This window comes from Hordeum vulgare, chromosome 2H, assembly GCF_904849725.1.
Source record: "Hordeum vulgare subsp. vulgare chromosome 2H, MorexV3_pseudomolecules_assembly, whole genome shotgun sequence".
NCBI classification, from domain to species: Eukaryota; Viridiplantae; Streptophyta; class Magnoliopsida; order Poales; family Poaceae; genus Hordeum; species Hordeum vulgare.
In genome coordinates, this window is record NC_058519.1 from 62,321,233 (window position 1) to 62,326,954 (window position 5,722).

At 45.5% G+C, this 5,722-nt stretch overlaps 1 pseudogene; it reads left to right on the top strand.

The window, feature by feature from the left end:
* The first annotated feature begins 916 nt into the window (after positions 1-916).
* Positions 917-5,066, top strand: LOC123425473 (annotated as a pseudogene).
* The last annotated feature ends 656 nt before the right edge of the window (positions 5,067-5,722 follow it).

Below are 5,722 nucleotides of genomic sequence, written 5' to 3' on the forward strand. Positions count from 1 at the left end.
ATCAATCAACCCAAAGGACAACAAAAATCTGCTCAAACATCATAGGATGGCAACATATCATTGATTAGTAATATGTGTCCTGAAACACCATGTTCAAGTAGGGTATTACAACGGGGTGCGGGAGAGTGGACCACCATAGATAGATGAGGGAACGTGATGGAGACGGTGATGTTGATGAAGATGATCACCATGGCGGTGGTTCCTCCGGCGACACTCCGGGACCGCTGGAAGAGAGAGGGAGAGAGTCTCCCCCCTTAGGCTTCCTCCTCCATGGCCTCTCCCTATATGGGGAGAGGTTCTCCCATCTGGTCCTTGGAAGCCATCGCTCCCGGAGGGGCAAGATCCCATCCGGGATTGGATCTCTCTCTCTCTCTCTCACTACTAGGAAAAGGGCTATAGATGATATAGACACTAATGGCGCACCAGACAAGTAGTGCACCACTACTATATAGCAGTGGCGCACCATGTGCAGGTGTGCCATTAGTGTGATGGACACTAATGGCGCAACACACACTCGGTGCGCCACTACTATATATATATATATATATATATATATATATATATATATATATATATATATATATATATATATATATATGCAAAAGTACTGATGGTGCAACGGGGCAGATTGCGCCATTACTAGTTTAACTAGTAATAGCGCACCACTCACCCACTGCGCCACTACTATAATTTTTTTTGCAAAACTACTAATGGCGCACCACCAGCTGGTGCGCCATTAGTAACCAGGGTTACTAATGGCGCATTTGTAGGTGGTGCGCCACTACTATAATTTTTTTTGCAAAACTACTAATGGCGCACCACCAGCGGGATGCGCCATTGCTATAAAAATAAAAAAAATTACTAATGGCGCACCCCCTGGGGATGCGCCATTGCTATCACCCCCGCTAAAATCCCCATGCCAGTCCCCGCGCGGCCCCTGTGCCCGTATCGACCAAGTCGAGCTCGCTCTCCCCCATATCCCTCCCCTTCTCCTGCTCTCCCTCCCAGCGGTGGCCGCCTTGTCGGCGGCGAGCCTCGTCGGACGTGCTCCTTGACGGCGTCGAGGTCTACGGAGCCCTACCGCCCCGCCGCAGGTATGCATACTTCCCCATCTCATCCCCCCCCCCCCCGCGAGGGCTCGCCGCCTCCCTTCCTCCCTCCCTTCTGTGTTGTGCCCGTGCGCTTGTACCGTCGGATCGGGACGGACGAGCGGACCCGCAGCTGCTGGCGCTCGTGCGTTGCTAGCTCGGTCCGGCCCGCAGGCCTAGATCTGCGGGATCCGGGGAGCGATCCGCCGGGATCCGTCGCCCCGGCCAGATTCCGCGTGCCCCACGGCTTCCGGGAGCTGGGCTCGCTGCTTAAGGGAGAACCAGCAACGGTGATGAGCCGAGGTGCCCGATTGAAGATCAAATAACAAGCCCTAGTGGTTTCCGCCGGGTAAACTGAAAGGATAAATATCATCTACGGAATAGAAGAACTGCATGTTCACTGTACGGCGGCGGCGGTGGGTCTCTGGGGACGATCGCCGCCATCGTCACCTCCCTCGGCGGGGGGCCCGCGGCCGTCGGCGTCGTCCGGCTGTCCGGCGCCGACGCCGTCGCCGTCGTCGCCCGCGTGTTCCGGCCGACCCGGAAGTCCCCGGCGCCCTAGAGGCCCCGAAGCCACTCCGTGGAGTACGGGCTCGCGCTGGACGGAGACGGGGGCGTCATCGACGAGGTGCTGCTCTACTTTCTCTGTGATTCGAACCAGTGCGGCGAGTACTCATTTTGTTTTGCCGAATTCTGAAGGTGCTGGTGGTGCCCATGCTGGCTCCGAGGTCCTACACCCGGGAGGATGTGGTGGAGCTCTAGTGCCATGGGAACGACCTTTGCTTGCGCCGCGTGCTCAGCGCCTGCTTGGAGGCCGGTGCTCGGCTCGCCGACCCTGGTTGGTTGCTTGCTTGCTCACTCACCTCCTACAGGTCCAGATTATTTATGTCTGTAAAGAAATAGTGTACTTCAGTTTGTTTCGGCTATGATTATAGTTCAGGAGAAACAGTTCTGTTTGCTATGGCTCTGGTTATAGTTATAGGGAAACCGTTTTGTTTTTGTCAGGTAGGCACACTTTTTGTTTGAAGAATGGTGAATGTAGGTGTCTTGTCTTGAGCAAACTCCTAGCTCAGTGTTCATGTTTGCTTTTCAGGTGAATTCACCCTTCGCGCGTCCCTAAATGGGAGATTGGACTTGGCTCAAGCGGAGAACGTCTCGAGGCTTATTTCAGCCAAGTCCGTAGCTGCGGCAGATTCTGCCTTGACTGGCATCCAGGCATGTCGCAAAACTACGCTGTTGGTAAATCAAATCATGTTAGCCTGTTTTAGGTAGGCCCTGAGAAACGATGTACATGGCGACCATGTAGAGAGGTTTTTTGTGTTTATGCGTCGAAATACCAGAGACCAGTTGTTTCCATGTCAGGAGTAGCTGAAACAACTCTTTATGGAGGGTAGTAACCAGGGGTGGTGTGGTGGCAGGGGTTGCTCATGTTACAGGCAACCCCCAAATTATGAAAAAGGAGATATCAATTGGAGTGTGAGAGTGATTAGTGAAATGGGAAAAGGAAATTGAATATAGTTGTTCTTATTAGTAAAATGTGGAGAGGAAATTTCCATCTATTGTGCAGGACTTGTTTTTTCTCCCCCTTGTACACGCCGATAACAAGTTCCTGACGCAGCCACTACTTCAAACCCTTTTGCATTGTGAAGTTTAACTTCATCAGCTCTAGTTTCTTTGGGTAGCACAATATAGATGTTTTTTGAATAATAAGTAGGTTCTCCAATCTGAATTATATGTATCCTCTACTGTAGGGGGGCTTTTCTACTCTAGTGAAATCTTTGAGATCAAGGTGCATAGAATTGATCACTGAAATTGAGGCTCGTTTAGATTTTGAAGACGAGATGCCTCCATTGGACCCTATGATGCTGCTCAACAAAATTAACAGCATGAGGCAAGAGGTTCAAGATGCTCTTGATACTGCAAAGTATGATAAGTTGTTGGTGTCTGGTCTAGAGGTACTTTATTCTATGCATTATACTGAATTGTTAAAGGAAAACTAATTAAGGATGAAAATGCGCTTACAATTTTGCACAGATAGCAATTATTGGCCGCCCAAATATTGGAAAATCAAGCCTCCTGAATGCCTAGAGTAAGGTATAATCATGGATATCTCTGTGTCATTATTTTTGTTGAATATTGGTCCAGCATATCTTTGTTAGTGTTCTATTTCGTTATTTCCATGCTTGTTAATCTTTGTTGTTTTCTCTTTTTATATGTGAAGTTACATGAGCTATATCTTATTGTTATGGGTTCAAGGCTACTTAAGGCATGGGGTCATTAACCAGCACACAAGGCAGCATGACGGCAGCTCTCTTAAAAATTGATTACTTAGGATTGCATCCCAAAGATATATAATTGATCAACTATCTCAAAATGTAAGATGTTTTTTGACATCGGGATTAATTAAGCAAGAAAACATGAGGGATACCATCCACTTTTCATACTCCCATCCAGAGCACGGGCCCATCTTTCTCTCCGCAACCCTAGACCCGTAGAACTTTTATGATACTACCATTCTGATGTGACTTCAAATGAACTGTACCAAAACTCCGGTAGATGCCTAGTGCCATGTGATTTAAGAGGATTTTGCTCAACATACTGTATCTTGCTTCTCCGTTGTGTGTCATGCCCTAAGTTTATACATCAAACGATATCGCAATATAATCTTCTTATATGAATACTGATTGTAATCTATAATTCTACATACTTCATATGAATCACATATCCAATTGGATAGTTTGATTTATTTGGTGTTGCAGCCATAATAGTTCATACTGGAGCTTAAATGCTTAGCTTGCAGAGTGAAAGATCTATTGTTACCGAAATAGCTGGAACTACAAGGGACGTAGTTGAAGCAAATGTCTCGATTTGCGGAATCCCCGTTACCCTTCTCGACACTGCTGGCATAAGAGAAACCGATGACATTGTGGAAAAATTTGTGAGTATTATTATTCTCATAAATATATACTACCTGACGTTGGGCGGTCTAGAACTATTAAAGCAAGATGATAAAGATGTGAATCTCAAAGTGTTAACTGACATTGGGCGGTATAGCCCATCAGGGACAGGAACATATTTCCCAACATATATTTAATTTTGTATATTGAATAATGGTGATGGTGTTGTTAGTCTTGACGTTTATCTTCTGTTTTGCTCTAAACCAGGTGTAGAACGATCAGAGACTGCTGCACTGGCAGCTGATATGGTTATTATGACAATAAGTGCAGTTGATGGGTGGACTGAAGATGACACTAAACTTATCAAACGTGTCATGATTGATAAGGTACCATCAGTTTCATTTTCTCAACAATTTTGTTGATGATGTCTGGTTGCCTGGTTGTTGGTTTGCATGCCTTCTGTTTGAAGTCCTCTATGTCCCTTCTCGTCGTATGTAAATAAATTAGAGAGTGACTATTCTTTTTTTGTCTCTTTATTATGACCAGGAATGCTCAGGTTCTGCAGTGCCAATGGTTCTGGTTATCAACAAGGTAGATTGCACACCATTTGTTCCAGGAGAAGAGTTTGAGCAATTCAGCGGAATTTTCAGAAAACATGTGCACACATGTGCAGTCACTCGTAAAGGCATTTCTGAGCTGGAGAGCGCTGTAATAGAGGTCAGAGGTCTTGAGTCCGTGCCTACCGGGGGACGGCGATGGACTATAAACAAGGTAAACATCTCTGTACGCCATCGGTAGAAGCCCAGTAGTTCTTCTCTTAGAATTGTTGCTTCAGTTGTTGCATGAAAGATTGTTGACTTCTTATCCAATTACATTGTGTTGTCCAGAGACAACTGGAATAGCTCATGAGGACCCAGGAAGCTTTCACAAGACTAGAGTCGTCGATCAATGAGCAGCTGCCCTTGGATTTTTGGACTATTGACTTGAGGGACGCTGTATTGGCTCTCGCAACAATCAGTGGAGAGGACATATCTGAAGAAGTTTTGAGCAACATATCGGCAAATTCTGTATTGGAAAATGATGTCTTTCGGAATCATGCTGGTCCTCGGTCATTTCCGATACTTTTGACCTTTGAGCAGCATATGCAGTGGCATAGAACGGTCTGAACAAGCCTGGTAGGTATCCAAAGAACAAGCAATGAAATTGAACCCATTTTCTGGATGGGGTCAAAGATCTATAGGCTGGGATTACTGTTGTCACTGCCCTATAGATTTGGGTTGTACCTGAACAATATCCCGAATTTGTTCGCTGGATCTGGGATGTGTTTGGGTCCACGTAATAGGAAATCGTATTTGCACAAGTCCGAAGAATGCAAGTAGCTACTACGATCATGCAAAGAAAAAGGAAGAATGGCGGTAGCTTGTGTTTATGATGCTAACGGCTGCATGCTGCAATTCCATTAATTTCTCACATAGTATTAGCAGCTGAAAAACATGGTTGCTCTTATTACATCTGATAATAAAAAATTGAATTTCATTTCATTTGATGTTTAAAAGGGCCGATGATTTATTATTTCCAAGATATTTTAAGATAAACATATAATTGAAACATCAACTTGATTTTGTTTAATTGCCACCTGCCTCCTAGCATTCCTTCTTTTTTAGTGCAACTACTATTAGTAGTGGATTGCTGGGTGTTTTAAACAAAATACACATTGGCTGCCGACTTCTGATTTGG